The 24033-nt window shown below is 41.5% G+C and overlaps 3 long non-coding RNA genes across 3 annotated transcripts; all 3 read right to left on the bottom strand.

Annotated features, from left to right (window-relative positions):
• Nucleotides 1-422: 422 nt before the first annotated feature.
• On the bottom strand, nt 423-1478 carry LOC120063466. Its single transcript, XR_005478508.1, has 4 exons — nt 1380-1478; nt 1062-1090; nt 885-951; nt 423-460 (listed from the first exon to the last, which is right to left on the bottom strand). It is a non-coding gene; the product is annotated as an uncharacterized LOC120063466 (long non-coding RNA).
• A 116-nt stretch (nt 1479-1594) lies between these two features.
• Nucleotides 1595-1999, bottom strand: LOC120063595. Its single transcript, XR_005478533.1, has 3 exons — nt 1916-1999; nt 1736-1754; nt 1595-1626 (listed from the first exon to the last, which is right to left on the bottom strand). It is a non-coding gene; the product is annotated as an uncharacterized LOC120063595 (long non-coding RNA).
• A 1042-nt stretch (nt 2000-3041) lies between these two features.
• On the bottom strand, nt 3042-3979 carry LOC120063526. Its single transcript, XR_005478520.1, has 3 exons — nt 3888-3979; nt 3690-3746; nt 3042-3179 (listed from the first exon to the last, which is right to left on the bottom strand). It is a non-coding gene; the product is annotated as an uncharacterized LOC120063526 (long non-coding RNA).
• Between the last annotated feature and the right edge of the window lie 20054 nt (nt 3980-24033).

Below are 24033 nucleotides of genomic sequence, written 5' to 3'. Positions count from 1 at the left end.
TCCTACGTTTTCTTCTGGAGGGGCCTCTAGTGGCTGCTTACTGTATGTCGCTTATAAATAGAAACGGTACTGCAGTAGATGTATTAGATACTTATTTACAGTAGCATGATGTATGATAAATAAAGGACATCCTGAAAGAAAGAGTATTTCTGTGAGACATACAGAGAGCCAGTGGTGTAGTTTCAGTGTGTCTGCAGAAGACTGTACAACCCATCCGGCTGGGCTGAGGTTGCTGGTCTGTCGGGGATTGAGCTGTATACGTGGTACGTATCAGACTAGAGAAAAGAAACAAACAGTTTAACTTCAGTCCTTTAATTCTACAGTAATGTAAATGTAATGTAACTTAAAAGGATGTAACATCAATCTGAAACTGAGAGCCGTTCACAATCATCAAACACAGTGGGTGATTCTGAACTTACATTGTCGTTTTCAGATGACTTTCCATTTTCTTCAACAGGGCCTGTACAACACAGAGGGAGCCTGAGTGAGTGAGTGTGTGTGTGTGTGTGTGTGTGTGTGTGTGTGTGTGTGTGTGTGTGTGTGTGTGTGTGTGTGTGTGTGTGTGTGTGTGTGTGCGTGTGTGTGTGTGTGTGTGTGTGTGTGTGTGTGTGTGTGTGTGTGTGTGTGTGTGTGTGTGTGTGTGTGTGGTTGCATGCCAATTTGCTGTACTTAATGTCCCTTCACACTTCTCCTCCTGACTCAAACCATCCTGTAGAAGTACAGCTCTATTCTCATGCTCTAACACATTATCTTATGTATAACTTATATACATACATAATTACTGATATGACTACGTCAGACCAACATACAAGCCTAAACAACTTTGAGTCCTATAAAAAGCCCTACATGTTATGAATCATTGGGATTGAATTAAATAGACAAACCTAATGGTATAGATGTGGATGGTACAGAAGTGATCAGGCTGTAGACCCCTGCATTCTCTGAATCAGCCTGGAGGAAAGAGAGAGAGAAAGATCCTTATTTTCCCTCAGACTGTCTGTCTGTCCATCCGAAAACCAGTATGTATCTATATCCAAGGTAATTAATTTTGTTGTACTTACATTTTCATTTGCAGATTGCTTCACAGGACCTGCACCTCACAGAGAGAGACAAAGACACAAGTAAGAGGTTGTTTTTCTGGGGGGGGAGGTCAGAAGAAGTGAAAATAACAGGGTTTGATGTCCCTTCACACTTCTCCTCCTGACTCAAACCACCCTGGAGACTTACAACTCTGTTCTCACGCTTTCAAGATGCTCTGACTAAAAAATGTAAGTTAGTATGGTTGGCATTGAGTGATTAAGTGTTATTGTGCTGAGTGTCCCAAATTCACGTCCCAGGTCAGGAAGACAGGGACAGAAGACCTTCTGTTACAAACTCACCTGAGGGCAAAAATGTGGACGGTACAGAGGTGATGAGAGAATAGAACCCAGCATCCCTTGAATCCAACATGCCTGCACTGCTCATAGCTCCCATCACCAAATCACCTACAACAGAAACAAAATTAAAATGAAATTAGAATATGTGTTTGTACATGCATGTGTGTAGTTGTGTTAGTAGTGTGTGCAGTGCTTGATGTATTTTGTTTGGAACATACATTGTCTGTGATCATCCTGTCTGGCTGTAGGTCTGTACAACATAAAAGTATAAGAAGGTTGTGGTAAGAACATCTCATCATGGACAATACAGAACTAAAGGTTGATACAATCTACATCATATTCACAAGCGGAATTCTTACCTCTGAGAATAGTTTTTCTCTGAAAAACAAATGAGGATAAATTAATTATATTGAATATAGTCTAACCTATACAATATGATCACAATGAGATGATAAATTAACCCATGCCAAAGGAACTTACATTAATATCAGCACGGTAAATTTGCAAATGATTTGTTATGCATAATCAAATGTACTCACTGGTCCTCCTGCAGAGACAGACAGCTGTCAATCCTACCAGGAGCACGCCCACTCCAGAAGCCACTGCTGCCTGCCATAATCGCCCCACTATTTGGTGACATGACGACAACGGGAGAGGTCATTAGCTCTTGGACCACATTATTGTTCTTCTAAGATAATGTGCACAGCTCTGTTTTCATATGTGTGAGAAAAGACAGCTCGAAAAGGATACTTACCCAGAATGCTTTCTTGACTGTTTGATTCCACATCACTTTCTGTGGAGCTTTGACCTCCTGGGCACATGCAAGAGAGAAGGACAGTTTAATAACAGAGTTATGTAAATATTTCTAAGAATAAACAAATTGTTTGATTAATCCTAAACCTTTGACTGAATTTACATTTGGCTATATTTGCAAAACTGGTTTATGCTTTAATAGACAAAAATATTTAGCAAACTAAATGAAACCTATTGGCTATACTTACTTTCAGTTGGACTCGCTGGGGTGTCAGTGGTCAAAGTACAGCAAACAGTCGACCCTGATGCAAAGCAAATCATTGGATCTGATTATACAAAAATACATTTAAATGGGTTGATTTTAATCAATCAAATATCAACCTCTTTTTGTAATGAGGCAAATTTGTGATGGAAAAAAAAACATGGAGAAGATAAGCTACTCTATTTGTTTTACTTATATTTGCTAACTAGATAAAGATGACTAAGAGACCTGATGAAGGATTCACAGCCATGCTAGGGGTCATAGGGGAGGTCAAACCTGGTGAGAAGAGATTTCTCATATTACACAAGAACAAATGTAAATTAATATAATATCTAAGGTATTTCAATAAGCAGAAAGAGAGAAGTACAATACACATTACCTACAAATCAGATGGACTAAAAATGGTTAAAAATCTGGACTGAAATTACAAGCAGCTATGAATCTATTAGTTAACCGGTCAGAGCTTTAGTGAATGAATGTGAACAAAGATATTGTACTTGCAAACTAAGTTTAAATTGGTGGATCTACTTACTGGTAGTTGGTGTCACTGTGGTGTCTGGGGTAAAGGTACAAGTAACAGTCGAAACAAATGGGAAGCAATATGACTACACAAGAATAAGGTTTTACATTCACATTTGGGTCACTTAATTTTACAGGCCCGTAATCTTAACGCTTGACTGTATAATTGGAACTTGCAGAGATGGTAATTTAGAGGCCCAACACACCTTCTGTAGGACTCACTGTCGTGCTGGGAGGCAAAGTAGATCTAGGACCTGGAGTCAAACCCACTGAGAAAACATATATTAATGAAATTAGCATTTTATTCATGATCGTATTAATGATCATCATGGTGTTGTTGGCCTTTTGAAATACCTTCATGATTTATCTATTCAAAATGGGCAAAGTAGGACTATAAAAATCACTACGGACAGATTGCTTCTAGCCCTGGTAGATTATATTTCTCCTCATTATAGAGATGATAAGACCAATTCATAAGGTGATAAAGTCTTTCAGGACAGATAAGGTGTTGATTGTTGTATGACAGCTTCCTAGAATAAGGTCACCATGTATCTAACAGCAGAAGCCAAAAAGCGCATAGATACGATCTAAACACTCGACTAGATGAACACAGACATTCTATTACTTGTGCTGATGATCCCAGACATTGGTGTTGAGGCTGGTGTCATATCTATAGAACAGCTTAATTTACACATTAAGACAATTATTCTTATTGCTGAAACTTTTGTTGCTTTAAAATAACAGCAGTGCCACTATAAAAGCACACATGTGTAGCCTACCTGCCATAGAAGGTGTCTGTATAGTTGTTGGATCACTGATGTGAACTCCCACCAGATCTAAAATCATTTGGGATTGAAATGTGGTATTTAGTTTGTTGGTCAGAATGAGTATAGTCATACTAAGAAGATGCTAAAATCAAAGTGAGTCAGATCATGAAGACCTGCAGCCCTGATAGATTTGTTTAGATAATGACTCACGTGCAAAGCTTTTCCCATCACTGCGTGGAGAAAGAGAGTTTGGTCCTGAGCTCACTCTGTAGTCACAGCTCACCTCCTTACGCCTCACTGACTGAAGAGTTCTGATAATATCCCTCTCAGTTACAGTGAATCTACAGAACCACTGTTTGGAACCTTTGCTTTTTTCTTTCCAGATCTTTGCTGTGAAGGATGGCTGACTCTGCTCTCCAACATACAGGTTACAGGTGGTGTCAGGACTGACGGATCCAGGAATCAAACAGATGATGGTGAAGTCCTCATCAAAATGGACTGTAATGTCTGGTTTTGGATCTGTTAGGAAAGGACAGAGACTCCTTTTTGCATCACTCTATTTGAATGTAAAGTATATGTCACAAGTGACACTGACTCTTACTAAACTAGAGCCTGCCATTCTCTTTATAGTACGTATCAGCATGTCTTATTTGATATCATGCATATTTATGATGTTTAATCATGTGTGCTGTGTGTTTACAGCGATTGCCTTTCACTTAATTCCTTACATTCTCACGTGTGAAATCAAATTGAATCACACGGACAATTTTGCTTGCTTGTATGGTGTGCAGTGATTCCACAGATCTCCCTCTCCCTGCTCTGGAGGAAGAGACAAACCCTGTTCGGGTAGAGCCAAACTAATCCTGCTCGGGTAGAACCGAATGAACAAACCCTGCTCGGGTAGAGCCAAACTAATCCTGCTCGGGTAGAACCGAACGAACAAACCCTGCTCGGGTAGAACCGAACGAACAAACCCTGCTCGGGTAGAGCCAAACTAATCCTGCTCGGGTAGAAACGAATGAACAAACCCTGCTCGGGTAGAGCCAAACTAATCCTGCTCGGGTAGAACCGAACGAACAAACCCTGCTCGGGTAGAACCGAACGAACAAACCCTGCTTGGGTAGAGCCAAACTAATCCTGCTCGGGTAGAACCGAATGAACAAACCCTGCTCGGGTAGAGCCAAACTAATCCTGCTCGGGTAGAAACGAATGAACAAACCCTGTTCGGAAGGACCTTAATGAACATTGGCCACCGATCGGGAATCAACTGCTGTGTTAGTTTGTCCCGTTGCTTCTAGTTAGCCTACAGCCCTAAATCCCAGCCTATTTATACGTTTCTAATAGGGCCGTAGTGATACTGTGTATTACTGTGTCAAGCTGAGTTTATAAAGAACCTTTGATTGTACTTTGGCCTGTCTCTGTGGTTGTTTTCCGTGGGATCTTAGAACTCTACTTTTGACATGTACATTTCAAATATGTATTGTCTTCACAACAAATATTTTTAAAATGACATTGGATGAGATTGTGATTTAAACAGAATCATTCAAGACAATCTGAATATAACATTTCTTACCAAGAATAGTAAGAGAGACAGAACCACTTTGCATCAACGGATAGTACGTTTCTACTGTGTAAAAACATCTCAGTTTGATCTCAGAAGATGAACTTTGACCTGCCCACGAGAGCAGCTCAGTCCCCGTGAGTGAACGTGTATAGGGTGAGTGTTTAGGATCTCTCCCCTCTGTGTAGAAGTAATAGTGAGACACAGAGACAGATGGAGGAGTCTGACAGATGAGTCTCTCTCTCTGATGACTGAAGAACTCACTGTCAGCCTGGGAGGAGGTGGGTCTCTTTGAAAGTTGCATTTAAAAAACATTACAGGTAATCCATACATACTAACAGTATGGAAAATCCATTAATAAAATGTTAAAGTATCAGCATTTATGTTTGTACAAAGTACAGTAAATCCTGTCATTATGTGAAATGAAGACGTTTAAGAAATACGACAGAAAATCTCAGGGCTTTCTCCTATAGATCTCCATTTTTATGGAACGGTCTGCCTACCCATGTGAGAGACGCAGACTCGGTCTCAACCTTTAAGTCTTTACTGAAGACTTATCTCTTCAGTAGGTCATATGATTGAGTGTAGTCTGGCCCAGGAGTGTGAAGGTGAACGGAAAGGCTCTGGAGCAACGAACCGCCCTTGCTGTCTCTGCCTGGCCGGTTCCCCTCTCTCCACTGGGATTCTCTGCCTCTAACCCTATTACAGGGGCTGAGTCACTGGCTTACTGGTGCTCTTTCATGCCGTCCCTAGGAGGGGTGCGTCACTTGAGTGGGTTGAGTTACTGACGTGATCTTCCTGTCTGGGTTGGCGCCCCCCCTTGGTTTGTGCTGTGGTGGAGATCTTTGTGGGCTATACTCGGCCTTGTCTCAGGATTGTAAGTTGGTGGTTGAAGATATCCCTCTAGTGGTGCGGGGGCTGTGCTTTGGCAAAGTGGGTGGGGTTATATCCTTCCTGTTTGGCCCTGTCCGGGGGTATCATCGGATGGGGCCACAGTGTCTCCTGACCCCTCCTGTCTCAGCCTCCAGTATTTATGCTGCAGTAGTTTATGTGTCGGGGGGCTAGGGTCAGTTGGTTATACCTGGAGTACTTCTCCTGTCTTATCCAGTGTCCTGTGTGAATTTAAGTATGCTCTCTCTAATTCTCTCGTTCTCTCTTTCTTTCTCTCTCTCTGAGAACCTGAGCCCTAGGACCATACGTCACGGCAAACCGGGCATGATGACTCCTTGCTGTCCCCAGTCCACCTGGCCTTGCTGCTGTTCCAGTTTCAACTGCTCTGCCTGCGGTTATGGAACCCCTACCTGTCCCAGACCTGCTGCTTTCAACTCTTAATGATCGGCTATGAAAAGCCAACTGACTTTTATTTGACCATGCTTGTCATTTATGAACATTTTGAAAATCTTGGCTCTCTCTAATTCTCTCCTTCTCTCTTTCTTTCTCTCTCTCGGAGGACCTGAGCCCTAGGACCATACGTCAGGACTACCGGGCATGATGACTCCTTGCTGTCCCCAGTCCACCTGGCCTTGCTGCTATTCCAGTTTCAACTGTTCTGCCTGCGGTTATGGAACCGCCACCTGTCCCAGACCTGCTGTTTTCAACTCTTAATGATCGGCTATGAAAAGCCAACTGAAAATTATTCATGATTATTATTTGACCATGCTTGTCACTTATGAACATTTTGAACATCTTGGCATAGTTCTGTTATAATCTCCACCCGGCACAGCCAGAAGAGGACTGGCCACCCCTCATAGCCTGGTTCCTCTCTAGGTTTCTTCCTAGGTTTTGGCCTTTCTAGGGAGTTTTTCCTAGCCACCGTGCTTCTACACCTGCATTGCTTGCTGTTTGGGGTTTTAGGCTGGGTTTCTGTACAGCACTTCGAGATATTAGCTGATGTACGAAGGGCTATATAAAATAAACTTGATTTGATTTGATTTGATCTCATTTTCAGAACGAGCATAATTAATACGGTATAACAGTGAAGTGTATCATTGTTTAAACCACCAACTTACCCTGAACAGTGACTGAGACAGGGTCACTTAAAGGAGATGTGTGAGACTCCCTTACAGTGTACTAACATGTCACTTTGACCACAGCTGGAAATGTTTGACCAGACCTCTTGAGCAGCTCAGTTCCTGTTATTGTCTGCGTACACGATGAGTCTGGAAGAATCTTCTCCCCCTCCATGTAGAAGTAACAGCCAGACACAGGGAGAGAGGGAGGAGTCTCACAACTCAGCTGAACTGATTCTGTCTCTCTGATGACTGTAGAACTCACTGTCAGCTGAGGAATGTCTGTGAGAATAGGGGAATTAAGTATTTTGTGGTTTTGAGAAATGTACTGACAGTCTAATCCATCCTTGTTATTTAAGACTTAAGGATCTTGAGTCAATTACTTTATGCGGCGACAGTATGGGAAATTAAGGAGATATAATATATTCCTTGATTGCTTCATGTAATAGCTAATGACAACACACAGTATGATAACATATCCCAAGAGGAACATGGTAATGATGGCACAACAGTACATTGTTTACAACCATTCAAACAATCTTCTTACCCTGAATTGTGACTGTTGACGGCTCACTGTATATGGATCTAAACTGTGAACCTGTAGCACTGTACTGACATTGTATTTTGACCTCAGCTGGTGAACTCTGACCTGTCCACTTCACCAGTAGTGTTCCTGTGAGTGTCTGTTGACAGGGTGATGGTAGGGTGAATTCCACTTGCCCCTTTATTTTGAAGTAACACTCAGAGACAGATGGAGGAGTCTGGCAGTTCAGCTGAACTGAGTCTCTCTCATTGATGACTGCAGGAATCACTGTTAGACTGGGCCGAGGAAGATCTGTGAGATCAGAGGGATGATGGAGTGTCTTTTTTAATTGAATTATAAATTAATTTTCAATGTTTAACTACTCATACAGATAACGTACCACTTAATATTATATGAGTTTGAAAGAGAAAAACAATTAAGACACTGTTGTCTATTTAAGAAATAAACAATGAGAACGTGCCAGGAACAGCCCTTAGGAGGGAGTTATCACACAATAATCCTCGGGTTCGATGGGCATTTTGATTTTATAAAACGTTTGCCAACATTTAAACAAACGATTAAGGACATGTCTTTCATTAAAGACCTATTATTGTGTTTTATTTTCATCCTTCCACCAGGACAAATGCTCATTTTGGGACGTTGCTATATGGGCACAGCCAAACAACAGAAGAAGTGGATTTTTCTGAACAGAACTGTCCCAGAGCTTGGGGAAGTGTGTCTGTGCTTGTGCTGCAGCAGCAGGTGCACAAGACAAAACATTACCAGCATGATACATATCGGTGAATCGCTGTGACATATGAAATAGAAGTGATAGTGTAATCAAGCTGTAATAACTACGTAATAAATTATTAAATTATTATGTAATAATTATTATTATATTATAAATTATTATACATTATTATGTTATTATAAAGTGTTAAATTATTATGTGACGTACAGTCATATCCAGGTCCTGATTGGTCAACAAGCTTATTTTAGCTTCAAATAGTGTTATTTGACGCATCAAACAGTGTTATTTCACGTGTATCTTGTTTGAAATGCAAAGACCCAAATGGCTTTCCATACTTTCCAGTGAATGACACAGTGACGTCATGTACAGATGCGCGTAACTCTTGGCTGTAGTAAGAAAGCCACGCCATCTGCGCCCATTCAACATAGCCTAGATTTACGTTTTTATTAGTTCTAAACAAAATCACTTTTGGGTAGCTCTCCTACGCTGACAATGATGTTTTGATTCTTGCTTGAACAGTCACTAAGATTATATTTGGTTGTGATCTTTGTAAAATAACTATTTTGGATGCAGCAAGTTGTTAGCTAGAATGCTAAACACTCCCTGACATAGCAATAGGCTGTAGCAAAAGTTAGCCAAAGAGACATTTTACTGGTTGAAGTTTAAGTTATTTTTAAGTATAATGCGGTTGATTTGCGATGACGACACAAACATTATATTAAGCAGGACATTCATATGAGCCTTAAACTCCAATTATAATCCAAAAGTAGTATGAAATGCAAACATATGCAACATGTAAATAAAGGCTTTTTTTGTTGGCGTTCTAGAAAAACTCCCCCATGTTCTGTCACCATAGTGGATTGAGCAGTCAAATGGAATAGTGAATAGACTATTTTTTGTGTTTGCAAATGTTGCCGCATGAGGGAGATGCGCCAAACGTTTGCAAACACAAAAAAATTGTCTATTCACTATTCCATTTGACTGCTCAATCCACTATCTCATCAGCCCAGCCAGGCAATTTATAGACTTGATCTCCACTGTAAAAAGCATTTAGATATTATATCCCATTTATTTTAGACTAGCATTTGGTTTTCAACAGCAGAGATTTGTATTAACCTTGCTGTCTGTCTCCGACGTTTGCAACATTGTTTCAATATTGACATTTGATCACCTCCAGCTGCCCCATAGTAATGAACGAATGTGTCGGGATGAGACAGTCTGGCAGCTTTTCTTAGCCAGTCAAAATCAGGAATCAGTATAATTTTTATGGATATATACAAAGAAATGCCAATAGAAAAACACGAAATGCAGCTAATTTACTGTCATTCCAGCTTCAGTTTGAAGTGATTATGTTAACTTTGTACTGTAGTTGGCTAGCTCCTCTGAATAGTGTCCTGGAGAGAGAGCACATTTTCTATGCCAGGCAAAATCGCGCATCGTGTCAATTGCTCATTGTTATGGCTGAATCCCCCCAAAAATCTATAGAAAACAGCTTAAACAAATGCAAATGCAGCTTCTTTGCTGTTATTCTGGCTGCACTGTTTGACGTGACTGTGTTAGCCGAAGTTGCTAGCAAGCAAGGCATAAGAACATTGACAGCCATCATGACAATGGAACATTTAGAATGATCGACCAGCTGGCTTGGGTACCAACCCTAGATTTGTGTCGGGACTACACGGAGTGTACCAAACAGTCTTGGCATGGATTTTACAATGTGTCGAAAGCATTCCACAGGGATGCTGACCCATGTTGACTCCAATCCTTCCCACAGTTGTGTCAAGTTTCCAGGATGTCCTTAGGGTGGTGGACCATTCTTGATACAGGAAACTATTGAGCGTGAAAAACCCAGCACTGTTGCAGTTCTGGCACCTGCTACCATATCCCGTTCAAAGGCACTTAAATCTTGCCCTTTCCCCCTCTGAATGGTATACATACACAATACATGTCTTCAATCTGTCTCCTCCCCTTCATCTATTTATTGATTTAAATGGCTTTAACAAGTGACATCAATAAGGGATCATAGCTTTCACCTGGATTTTCCTGGTCAGTCTATGTCATGTTAATGTTTTGTATACCCAGTGTATACAGCATCTCGTGGAAGGATGAAATCTTATGGATGAATTCATCAAAATAACATTTTTATTGAAAATATGTCAATCATTATTTGAATATTTTGGTAAGCCGTTGTTTTGTCTGGTAGCCCAAAAAGTTACATATTGCAGCTTTAAATTCATAATAATGATACTGACCTTTGGCTTCGAGGTACTGGAAGGTATCTAGACATAACAAAATTGGTCATTAACATGCTCTTTTTGCCATTATGAAAAATAAGAAAACATGAGATGGGAACACTTTACACAAGTTGGCGAAGTGGAATAGCCCATAACGCATTCACAGCCATGTTATCAAGCAGTGGTCATTCTTATCTGAACAAAATGTAAAATAATGACAGAGAAATATAAATCAATAGGATGATCACTGGAATAAGACACACTTATTATAACCATAACATGTTGAAATATTAAGAGTTCCTAAAGTAAAAGACTAAAAGACTAGAAAGAAGAATGAAATATCCTGTAGCACAAACAGATGGAATGGAAAAATAACTCACCGAAAAGGAGGATGAGCAAAAACAGATGACCAGCCATATCAGGGATGAACAACGTAATTATTTAGAGAGATACATACATACTGTTAGTCTGACTTCACAGAAGATGGTGGCAGTGACTGGGACAAAGAATACATGTTTCAATAGAAAAGCAGATGCGGAGATTGTTCACAGGAAAACCACAGATGTCTCATATGACAACTGTGAGCTAATGTCATGTTGCAGAGGACAAGGAGGCTGAACATTCAGAATCATTTATCTGTAATTATTTTTAGGTTCTCAAGCTTTATTTTGTATCATTACTGCCGACAATTTGATTTTTATAACCAACAAACTAACTTGTCTGTCTGAGAAAAATATTTATCTTCAATTTCTGTTTGAAGTTTTTGACTGCTGCACAACGTTTAACTACAAAAACCCTGCATTTGTGGTTAAGAGTTTGATGGTCTCTAAAATGTAGAAGGGTTTTCATATTTCATTTATGTTTGGTGAGTCATGTTTAATAATATGCCAGAGCAGTGAAGGTAAACTGATAAGCACAGTAAAGGAAAGGAAAGGATGGAAGGAAGGACGGAGGAGAGAAGAAGAAGCGAGTTCACACTACTCGGACTGATCAGTTTACCTTGAATGCTCTAACTGATAACTAAATGTCAGCGCCTGTTCAGGTAAACCGCGTCAGCCCCGGGAAGCCCCTTTGTTAATCAGGCCCTGGACGTACCCCAACAACAGAATGGTGTGGGCATATACCTGTATAAAGAAATATTAAATCAAATCAATATTAAATGATTGGCCAGCTCAGCCAGTGAGCCAACACGATATAATGTTTAATGAGGAAATGGCAAGCATTATCGAAACTGTATGTTTTGTGTAACAAGTCTAGGTGTTTGTTTTTTAAAATGTTTTATTATGCTTTGGCTACAAATAGGATTAGTGATGGGGAAACAAAGCTTCCTGGAGCATTGAGATTTTCCAGCTAATTGTCTAAAATAGGTTATATTCTCAAGGCTTTGATCAAGTGCACACTAGTGGCACCTGCTGGTCTAAAGAATTTAGAGCAGCCAAATTATTATAGATTATGTCCCACACCCCATAGAGTGTGTGTGCAGTGTAGCCTTTTTGTCTTCTACCAATCAGGTGGTTGTTCGACGAAATGAAGCTTTGGACGTCATTGATCACGTGCTTCTGATAAAGTGATACGGGCATCGGCACACTGTGATTTCAACGCATGCCTCTGAGCTCAGGCATCAAACGTAACATCACAAACGTAACATCACAGGATGAATATAAACTGAGATCTCCACTGGACAGTTACTTTAATAGGCTCCTTGTGGCAACTAGGCTTTGTTAACCCAAGTAATTAAATCAAGAAAAATGTGATCCAAGTTGAATGGACTTTATTTTCTGAATGTGATAGTAGCTTACTTGCCAAATGAATCAAACTTCATGGTACCAGTTTTGAATATAAAGTGGTGTTTATTAGATAAGTCAACATTATGACAAACATGTTGAACATGGGCTTGGTGTTTAATATAATGTAGCTCAATGTGTGATCACTCTCCCTTACCAGCTTGCAGTCAGGGGTAGGGTCAAGGAGCCCAAGCCAAAGGCCACAGAGAACACTGATCCCAATGTAGAGAAGGCTCCAAAGGCTGCCAAGGTTGAAGCCAAGAAGACTAAGGACAAGGAAGCCGGTAAACTGAATCCACTGAATTGATTGTGCTCATCACTCCTAGGATTTAGACATCACCCTATAATCTGCCCAATTGTATGGGATCATTGTTATTGAGCTACACCCATTGTAATGGAGGACATTTAACATTGCTCATTCAATGACTTGTATGGGTATCTCACTTCTCCTCATTGTGTCCAGGATTGCATGCATACACACTAACTCTTGTCTCTAGAAGCTGAGAAGAAAAAGGCTACAGCCAAAAAGCAGAAGGAGAAACCTTCAGAGGCAAGTGTGGTCAGTTATGTTCTGACTATTGGCATTGTTCAAGTGGTTTTGGTGTATAGGGACTTTTTCTTACACTTTTGTCATGGGTACTGTTCCCTATTTGGGCTTTACCATGTTAAATTGAATCTCAAATTGTAAATGCTACCACAAACCAGCAGCATTGCAAACCTGTCATTTTCATCTTTCAGGATGCAAAACTTAGGAAGTCCGGAAAAGCATCTGCTTCCAAGGTGGCCCCTGCTAAGAAGCCCAAGTCGAATAGGACAATGGGGAAGAGGGGACAGCTGAGGATCAACACAAAGCACAGAAGTCTACCAAGGGTGAAGGGGCAGCCAAGAAGGGTGCAAAGGCCAAAGCTTTCCAGAAGCCTGCAGAGGGTGATGAAGGAGGCACTGCTGCTCCTGAAGCTAAAACCACAGAGAAACGAGGCAAGGGGGGCAGCAGCAGAGTGACTGAACTCCTTTTATCCCCTTTATATGTTTTTAAATAAAGCAGTTTTTTGTACTACTTGTTTGAGGCATTTAAGTGTAGACCTAGCTGCTGTAAAATGTAATCTCCACTTTTCCTGTAGATAAGTGTCGGTGGTAGCTAGGGGTTTGTAAATATGTTTAATGATTCACTGATGCAAGTTTATGTATATAGAAATAAAAAGTTGTTAAGTTCTTGTTTCTTGCACCTGCTTAATCAGTACCCTCTTCTGCCAGATGAATTGCATCACTAGTACAGTGACTTCCCGGTTCCTGGAAAATATTGATGGTTAAGTTGTTTTCTACACGGTCAGGACTTTGTTGTTCATCCATCATAGGTTGATGACCATGGCACGATTCGTTGGGAAAATCTGGTACAGTGAGTGTGCAGATAGTTGAGATACATCTGAGCCTGGAACACACTGGACATGGTACCAGTCTCCTGAGGGACGACCCTGATACTGGTCTTTCTATACAGTTAGAACTAACCATCTCAAAACAAACATTTCCCATAACTATGAAGCTATGGGAAATTATTCAAAACTTTTCTGTTATGGGTCAGGGTCCACAATGGTGCAATGCAACATGTTGTACCATTTCAGTTTGTCCACAAGGGGGTGCAATAACTAATTGGGTCTTCAGTTTGATATTCAAAGGTACCCAAACCAGAACATTGCTGTCCACTGGTGCTCCTGGTGCTTTATTCCCTGGAAGTTTAACCTCTTGATGCTAGGGGTCAGATTTTTTTTTTTTTTTTTTAAATAACGTTTCCAAGGTAAACGGACTATTTCTCAGGTCCACATCATAGAATATGCATATAATTTACAGATTAGGATAGAAAATACTCCAAAGTTTCCAAAACTGTCAAAATATTGTCTGTGAGTATAACAAAACTGAATCTGCAGGCGAAAACCTGAGGAAATCTAACCCGGAAGTGATTTTTTTAAATTTAAATCTGTGTTTCCTGGCCCGTCTTTATTCCATTTAAAGGGGTATCAACCAGATTCCTTTTCCAATGGCTTCCTCAGGCTGTGACCAGGCTTTAGACATAGTTTCAGGCTTTTATTTTGAAAAATTAGCGAGATTTTTCAAAACTAGTCAGGTGTCCCCTGATTAGTTCCTGCGCGCGAGAGGGGTAGCTCTCCATTTTCTTTCTCTCTTTTATTGAATAGGTTACGGTCCGGTTGAAATATTATCGATTATGTTTGTTAAAAACAACCTGAGGATTGATTATAAAAAACATTTGACTTGTTTCTACGAACATTACGGATACTTTTTGGAATTTTCGTCGAACAGAACAAGGCTTTGGTTTTCTGAACATAACGCTCAACCCAAATGGCGTTTTTTTGTTATAAAAGTAATATTTATTGAACAAAAATAACATTTATTGTGTAACTGGGAGTCTCGTGAGTGCAAACATCTGAAGATTATCAAAGGTAAACGATTAATTTTATTGCTTTTCTGACTTTCGTGACCATGCTAATTTGGGGCTAGCTGTGGTAGCATTGATTGATACACTCACAAAAGCTTGGATTGCTTTCGCTGCAAAGCATATTTTCTAAATCTGACACGATAGGTGGATTAACAACAAGCTAAAGTGTGTTTTGGTATATTTCACTTGTGATTGCATGATTATAAATATTTGTAGTAACATTTTGCGCCCTGCAATTCAGCGGTTGTTTAGGAAAATGATCCCGCTAAAGGGATCCGTAGCGCAGAGAAGTTAACCAGCTTTTACTCAACCACACCTAAGGAGAAAAATAAATAATTAATGCTGTGGACCTCAAGGCCTGGATTTGAAAAAGGATACACGGGAAGAGAGCATAGGCAACGCCATTGAAGCTGTCACATATTTTATTTTTAATTTTTTCACCTTTATTTAACCAGGTAAGGTAGTTGAGAACAAGTTCTCATTTACAACTGCGACCTGGCCAAGATAAAGCAAAGCAGTGTGACAGAAACAACAACACAGAGTTACACATCGAATAAACAAGCGTACAGTCAATAACACAATAGAGAAAAAGAAAGTCTATATACAGTGTGTGCAAATGGCATGAGGAGGTATGACAATAAATAGGCCATAGTAGCAGAGTAATTACAATTTAGCTGATTAACACTGGAGTGATAGATGAGCAGATGATGATGAGCAGGTGATGGTGTGTAAGTAGTGATATTGGTGTGTAAAAGAGCAGCAAAGTAAATAAAAACTATATGGGGATGAGGTAGGTAGATTGGGTGGGCTATTTACAGATGGACTATGTACAGCTGCAGCGATCGGTTAGCTGCTCAGATATCTGATGTTTAAAATTAGTGAGGGAAATGTAAGTCTCCAGCTTCAACGATTTTTGCAATTCGTTCCAGTCACTGGCAGCATAGAACTGGAAGGAAAGGTGGCCAAAGTAGGTGTTGGCTTTGGGGATGACCAGTGAGATATACCTGCTGGAGCGCGTGCTACGGGTGGGTGTTGTTATCGTGGCCAGTGAGCTGAGATAAGGTGAAGCTTTATCTAGCATAGACTTGTAGATGACCTGGAGCCAGTGGGTCTGGCGATGAATATGTAGCGAGGGCCAGCCGACTAGAGCATACAGGTCGCAGTGGTGGGTGGTATAAGGCACTTTGGTAACAAAACGGATAGCACTGTGATAGACTGCATCCAATTTGCTGAGTAGAGTATTGGAAGCTATTTTGTAGATGACATCGCCGAAGTCGAGGATCGGTAAGATAGTCAGTTTTAATAGGGTAAGTTTGGCGGCGTGAGTGAAGGAGGCTTTGTTGCTAAATAGAAAGCTGATTCTAGATTTGATTTTGGATTGGAGATGTTTGATATGAGTCTGGAAGGAGAGTTTACAGTCTAGCCAGACACCTAGGTATTTGTAGTTGTCCACGTATTCTAGGTCAGAACCGTCCAGAGTAGTGATGCTAGTCGAGCGGGCGGGTGCGGGCAGCGAACGGTTGAAAAGCATGCATTTGGTTTTGCTAGCGTTTAAGAGCAGTTGGAGGCCACGGAAGGAGGGTTGTATGGCATTGAAGCTTGTTTGGAGGTTAGTTAACACAGTGTCCAAAGAAGGAACAGATGTAAACAGAATGGTGTCTTCTGCGTAGAGGTGGATCAGGGAATCACCCGCAGCAAGAGCGACATCGTTGATATATACAGAGAAAAAAGTCGGACCGAGAATTGAACCCTGTGGTAGCCCCATAGAGACTGCCAGAGGTCCGGACAACAGGCCCTCCGATTTTACACTCTGAACTCTATCTGCGAAGTAGTTGGTGAACCAGGCGAGGCAGTCATTTGAGAAACCAAGGCTATTGAGTCTGCCAATAAGAATACGGTGATTGACAGAGTCGAAAGCCTTGGCCAGGTCGATGAAGACGGCTGCACAGTACTGTCTTTTATCGATGACGGTTATGATATCATTTAGTACCTTGAGCGTGGCTGAGGTGCACCTGTGACCAGCTCGGAAACCGGATTGCACAGCGGAGAAGGTACGGTGGGATTCGAAATGGTCAGTGATCTGTTTATTAACTTGGCGTTCAAAGACTTTAGAAAGGCAGGGCAGGATGGATATAGGTCCTTAACAGTTTGGGTCTAGAGTGTCATCCCATTTGAAGAGGGGGATGACCACGGCAGCTTTCCAATCTTTAGGGATCTCGGACAAAACGAAAGAGAGGTTGAACAGACTGGTAATAGGGGTTGCAACAATGGTGGCGGATAGTTTTAGAAAGAGAGGGTCCAGATTGTCTAGCCCAGCTGATTTGTACGGGTCCAGGTTTTGTAGCTCTTTCAGAACATCTGCGATCTGGATTTGGGTGAAGGAGAAGCAGGGGAGGCCCGGGCAAGTAGCTGCGAAGCGTGCGGAGCTGTTGGCCGGGGTTGGGGTAGCCATGAGGATATCATGGCCAGCCGTAGAGAAATGCTTATTGAAATGTTTGATTATCATGGATTTATCGGTGGTGACCGTGTCGCCTAGCCTCAGTGCAGTGGGCAGCTGGGAGGAGGTGCTCTTGTTCTCCATGGACTTTACAGTGTCTCAAAACTTTTTGGAGTTAGAACTATAGGATGCAAAATTCTGTTTGAAAAAGCTAGCCTTTGCTTTCATGACTGACTGTGTGCATTGGTTCCTGACTTCCCTGAACAGTTGCATATCGCGGGGACTATTCGATGCTATTGCAGTCCGCCACAGGATGTTTTTGTGCTGGTCAAGGGCAATTAGGTCTGGAGTGAACCAAGGGATATATCTGTTCTTAGTTCTACATTTTTTGAAAGGGACATGCTTATTTAAGATGGTGAGGAAATTACTTTTAAAGAATGACCAGGCATCCTCGACTGACGGGATGAGGTCAAACTCCTTCCAGGATACCTGGGCCAGGTCGATTAGAAAGGCTTGCTCGCAGAAGTGTTTTAGGGAGCGTTTGACAGTGATGAGGGGTGGTCTTTTGACCGCGGACCCATAGCGGATGCAGGCAATGAGGCAGTGATCGCTGAGATCCTGATTGAAAACATCAGAGGTGTATTTGGAGGGCAAGTTGGTCAGGATAATATCTATGAGGGTGCCCATGTTTACGGAGTTAGGGTTGTACCTGGTAGGTTCCTTGATAATTTGTGTGAGATAATTTGTGTGAGATTGAGGGTATCTAGCTTAGATTGTAGGACTGCTGGGGTGTTAAGCATATCCCAGTTTAGGTCACCTAACAGAACAAACTCTGAAGATAGATGGGGGGCAACCAATTGCCTGGGGACACGCAGGGCCTGTGTTAGCCTCCACATCACCCGAGGAACAGAGGAGGAGTAGGATGAGGGTACGGCTAAAGGCTAGCAAAACTGGTCGTCTAGTGCGTTGGGGACAGAGATTAAAAGGAGCAGATTTATGGGCGTGTTAGAATAGATTCAGGGCATAATGTGCAGACAGGGGTATGGTGGGGTGCGGGTACAGTGGAGGTAAGCCCAGACATTGAGTGATAATAAGAGAGGTTGCATCTCTGGACATGCTGGTAATACTGGGTGAGGTCACCGCATGTGTGGGAGGTGGGACAAAGGAGGTATCTAAGGCATGTACAGTGGGACTAGGGGCTCCGCAGTAAACTAAAACAATGATAATTATCCTAAACAACAGTATACAAGACATATTGACATTTGAGAGAGACATAAAGCGAGGCATAAAGCAATCACAAGTGTTTATTGGGAGAGCTAGCTAAGTCAACAACGGGTAAGACAACAACAGCTAATCAGCTAAGTCAACAACAACAGGTAAAATGTCGATGAATGGGCAGGGAGGGTCGGTTAACTACACACAGGGCCTGAGTTCGGGGCTAGGGCGACAGATAAACATAGGTAAACAAAGTGGAGTACCGTGATAAATGAACAATCCAGCAGGCATCAGTTATGCAGCCAAGTGATCATAGGGCCCAGTGTACAGCAATAGATGAAACAGGGAAACCGCTAGGTAGTCGTTACTACGCTAGCACGCGGGAGACATGGCTTTTAAAGTTAGCAGTCCGGGGTAAGCAGAAGCGTCTGCTCCTTCGTCCGGCAAGTGCCGGTTGAAGGCACAGCTGATGGAATTACGTCTGCAGACCAGTCGGGGTGGTACTGAGGGGCGCCGTGTCGACGAAGGGACCGGGCCAGATGGCGAAAGAGGTATTGTAGTTGTGGGAATTTCGTTTGCTAGCCGGGAGATGTGCCTGGCTCAGGGCTAGCTTCGGGGCTGGGTCACTCAGTTGAAGATAGCTAGCTGTGATGATCAATGGTCCAGGGGTTTACGGCAGGAATCTGGCATTGTAGTGGAGAAAAACAGTCCGAGGCTGGCAGGTATTATCCAGGCTAAAAAAAACGACTGGTGCCTGAGCAGAGGGTAAATGCCGCTAGCAGTGGCTAACAATGACTAAATTGCTATTAACTTAGCTAATTAGCTGGCTACCTTCTGATGAAAGTTTTTGCTATAGGGACTAAAAAAATAGGGGATCCGTGTCCGAGTGAGGCGGGTTACCGGAAGGTATATTTATTTTAAAAATGGAAAAAGAGATTGAAAAATAAATTGGAATATATACAAAAAAGACTAAAAATACAAAAAGTAAACGAGAGGACAACAAACCACGTCTGCACTGCTACGCCATCTTGGAATTGGAATCTACTACTCGGTCACACTTATCTGCCCTCATTGGCTAGAAAGGTCTCGCCTGCCTTCCATCTTTGAGGACATTGTTAGAGCTCGACTAGCTTGTCAATATAGGCAATATTTTCTACACATCAAAAACATGAGGTTGAAATAGAAACTGGGTGTGTTGACTCAATCCTTCATTTTTAAAACCACATGTTTATTTGTTCAAAAAAATAAAAAGTGTATATTTCATTGACACTAATAGAAACAGTACGGAAGCACTGAAAGACTGAGCAGCTTCACAGCTCTTCAAGTATGTTCATTCAGTTTATAGATGAGTTTATAGTCTCAGCAGGGGCAGATCCAACAGGCCAGGCCAAGAGTGCGGGGCTTCAAGCTGAGAATATTCCGACTCAGTCCTGATCCAATCAGGCCCAACGTCACGTTTAGCTCGTCCAATAGAATTAAGTCAAGAACCCATCACTTGCTTGATCCAGTGATACATTAGATTTTGTCCACAGCAGTGCACTGTAGCTAGTCACATCAATCCTCCCAGAAAGAAGAGCGATTTGGTGAAATGGGCAAAGACTGGGGTGATTGAGAAGAGGGGCAGAGGAAGACAAACATCGAAGAGAACATATTCGGAGTAAGAAAAGGGAGATATTTTAGGGTTAAAGAGAGAAAAGGAAGAGAGATTTTGGGTGGAGAGAAAAGGAGAGCGAAAAAAGGGTAAAGTCACTAGCCATGTGGATCATCAACATGCCAGCTGTTTACCTTCCCAATCCTGCCACAAGAGAAAGACCTCAAGCATCTGCATTAAGGACTGCAATAACAAGAAGAAACAAATTCAGTACCACTTGAATCAATTCTAAAGCAAGAAAATGTCTTCCATGTGTAAACAATTTCACTGGCTCCTCATCATCCTCCTCCTTTCCGCTAAGCCCACCCTTTGTGCTGGCCTGGTTCCACCACATGCATCAGAGGCAGAGTACGGGTTTGTTAGTCAGTCATCCCCCGCCCCTCACACCAGGCCCCGCCTCTGTCCCTCATTGTTCAGGGAGCCCCAGCCCGCCGTTGCCTCCCTTCGTCACTCATTGAGAGATCCCCACCCCTGTAGGTCAAATCGGGGACATCAGGAAGCCATCCAGTTACTGCGAGATGACCTCCCAGTTCTTCCACAGGAAAGCGAGGAAGACGACGAAGAGCAGCATGGAGAAGGTGTGGCTGCGCGTCATGAAACTCTGTAACTGTTTTACCATTGGCCTCATGGTAAAATCTCTGAGCGAGTTTCTTCCTCTCCGGCAGCTAAGTTAGGAATGATGCCAGTATCTTTGTTGTGACTGTTTATATTGATACACCATCCAAAGTGTAATTGTGTAATTTTACCAATAAGTGTCCTTTGTGAGGCATTAGACAACCTCCCTGGTATTGTTGGTTGAATCTGTGTTTCAAATTCACAACGCGACTGACCGACTTTACAGATAATTGCATGTGTGGGGTACAGAGATCAGGTAGTCATTAAGAAATAATGTTAACACTATTATTGCACACAGAGTGAGTCCATGCAAAGTATTATGCGACTTGTTTAGCAATATTGTACTTCTGAACTTATTTAGGATTTCCATAACAAAGGTGTTGAATACTCATTGACACTTTATTTTTGCTGACATAATTCCACTTTGACGTTATTTATTAAAATGTTTTATTTGACCTTTATTTAAACTAGGCAAGTCAGTTAATAACAATTTCTTATTTACAATGACAGCCTAGGAACAGTGGGTTAACTGCCTTGTTCAGGGGCAGAACGACAGATTTTTACCTTGTCAGCTCGGGGATTTGATCTAGCAACCTTTCGATTACTGGCCCAACGCTCTAACCAATGATGAGGCGGACCACAGAGTGAAGGAAAAGCAGCCAACAAGTGCTCAGCATATGTGGGAACTCCTTCAAGACTGTTAGAAAAGCATTCCAGGTGAAGCTGGTTGAAAGAATGCCAAGAGTGTGCAAAGCTGTCATCAAGGCAAAGGGTGGCTATTTGAAGAATCTCAAATATAAAATATATTTTGATATGTTTAACACTTTTTTGGTTACTACATGATTCCATATGTGTTATTTAATAGTTTTGATGTCTTCACTATTATTTTACAATGTAGAAAATAGTAAAAATAAAGAAAAACCCATAAATGAGTAGATGTTCTAAAACTTTTGACCGGTAGTTTATACAAATCATTTACTTTGCAATCTCATGGTAATTTTATAATTAGTATTACCCTATGTCATACTTCTACAATGTTCCAATACATCATTATATATTACAAGATAGGTAATCATTTAATATAATTCAAACAATTGCAGTGCTGCTTTTCACATGTATTCTTATAACAAGACATGGGCTAGTTGTAAAACACAGTATGTAATGTGACTGACGCAGAACCTACATCTCCATGTAAATACAACTGGTATCTTAGTGGAAGTCACACGAATAATACAGTTTGAACTCCGCTTCACTGTCAGTAATTACACTGCTCTTTTATTAATAACATACATGAGAAGAATAGTAAACTAAGCAAACACTGCTCTTTGCTTTGGTATTACCCTGCCATTTGGAACATATCATGCCAAGGAAGAAGGCAGTAACTGCTGTTTAAGGGTCAAAGGTCATGTCAGAGGTCAGGGTCAACATGAATAAAATATTAACTAATAGTAAGGCAACAGATCACCACATCTCAAATGATCTCCCCAGAATTCATTTGGCTGGACAATTCAACTTGGAAGACATTTTTCTCAGTTCCACGCTGTGAGTAGTTACTGCCTTTTTGCTTGGTAGGGCAAAATATTAATTTATAAACATAAAATATAAATATATCATAACCATTGCATAATCAATTCCTCACCTTTTCTGGCCATGAAGAGTTCATATTCACAAAGTAACCATATGACAAATTACCATGACATCTGGTACAGATTTGCCTTGTGACGGGAAAAGTTTCACGGAAATAGGTAAATCAGAGGGGCTGATAAATATGTTTTCGGGGTACGGGATGTCGCCTGCAGTGACAGGAGGCTCGATTAATGTGTACAAGTCAAACTGAGCAAAGAGGCTATCTACACCCTATATCAGAGACACAGATTCACGGAATCGTCATGGTAAAACCTATCAGTGACACATTGAATCGCCATGGTAACCCACAGAGATACAGTACACAGGGTTAACTAAAGAGATTTATTGAGTGGGGTGTGGGGGTGGAAAATAGGCTGCAGATGACACTCAATCACAAGTTAGGGAGAGTGAGCTACTGTATATTAGAGAAGCTGGGTTGTGTTGTACAGCTCGTCTCTCTCACTGCTGTCTGTAATTAATGTGCCCCACTTTCTTCCCACTGAGGGAAAGAGAGGATCAGGATCACACTGTTGTTCCCTGTTGTCTACCAGCCTCTACCTTCCTCTAACTGCTCTCATCCCTTAGTCTGTTGTTAAATATATCCCTCCTTTACTATCACCTCCCCTGTTTAATACTTTAACCTCCTCCAACAATCCCTGTCCCCAGAGGTTCTGTAGTGCTCTGTACCAGAACTGTTTATTTTCATAAGAACACATCCCTCTCTCTGTGTCAGAATCACTTCAAACACCCTGGTTGAAGGCTACTGATGGGATTCCATCACTGAGTGTAGTGCTGTGGGTTGCTATTGCCTGCTGAAAGCTGTGGGTATATGGCGCCATCTTTTGGCTTGAAAAGGAGTATTCCCTTTTGTTTCTGTGACTTGGTTTTCCAGCTGTGATTAATTATGCTGAGGTGCTGAGGGTGGAATGGAATATATAGTGTATTTTATAAGATCTATTGAAATAGTAGGATTTGTTATTTTCCATTTACACAACATTTGTTGATTGAGGCTAATATCGGTGCTTCTCTGTGTTCCTGTTTTACTCCAGGAAATGAGAATAAGAGTGTGGTTTTGGCCAGCACTGCCATACAACTGCTGGATGACAGGAAGTCGCTTATTGTTGCTTGTAAGCTCCCTGAAAAGCCCCTAACGTCTCCCTTAACTTCTCCCTGACATAGAGAGCTACTGTACCTGTTATAGGCTTGTAAATGTAATGTTTTAAACGATATTAAGCCTCCTTTGAAGACGTGAAGAAACTCTTTAATACATTTTTAAATCCTCTTCTAGATGTACAGTGTGCTGACTGTGTTCTGTTTGTGTTTTTGTTAAAACCCACTATAGCCGTTGGGATTCAGATGAAGCTGGATTTCTTTCAGAGGAAGTTCTGGACCGCTAGTAGACAGGTAGACACACACACACACACACAATATCCAGTTCTGTGAGACATGCTTTATGGATTATTCTAATAATTTATTCATCTTATTGATTCGATCCAGTGTGCTG

This window comes from Salvelinus namaycush, chromosome 2 (assembly GCF_016432855.1).
Source record: "Salvelinus namaycush isolate Seneca chromosome 2, SaNama_1.0, whole genome shotgun sequence".
In the NCBI taxonomy this organism is placed as follows: domain Eukaryota; kingdom Metazoa; phylum Chordata; class Actinopteri; order Salmoniformes; family Salmonidae; genus Salvelinus; species Salvelinus namaycush.
Note: the sequence above shows the minus strand (reverse complement) of the source record. Positions and strands in the feature narration are given on the sequence as shown.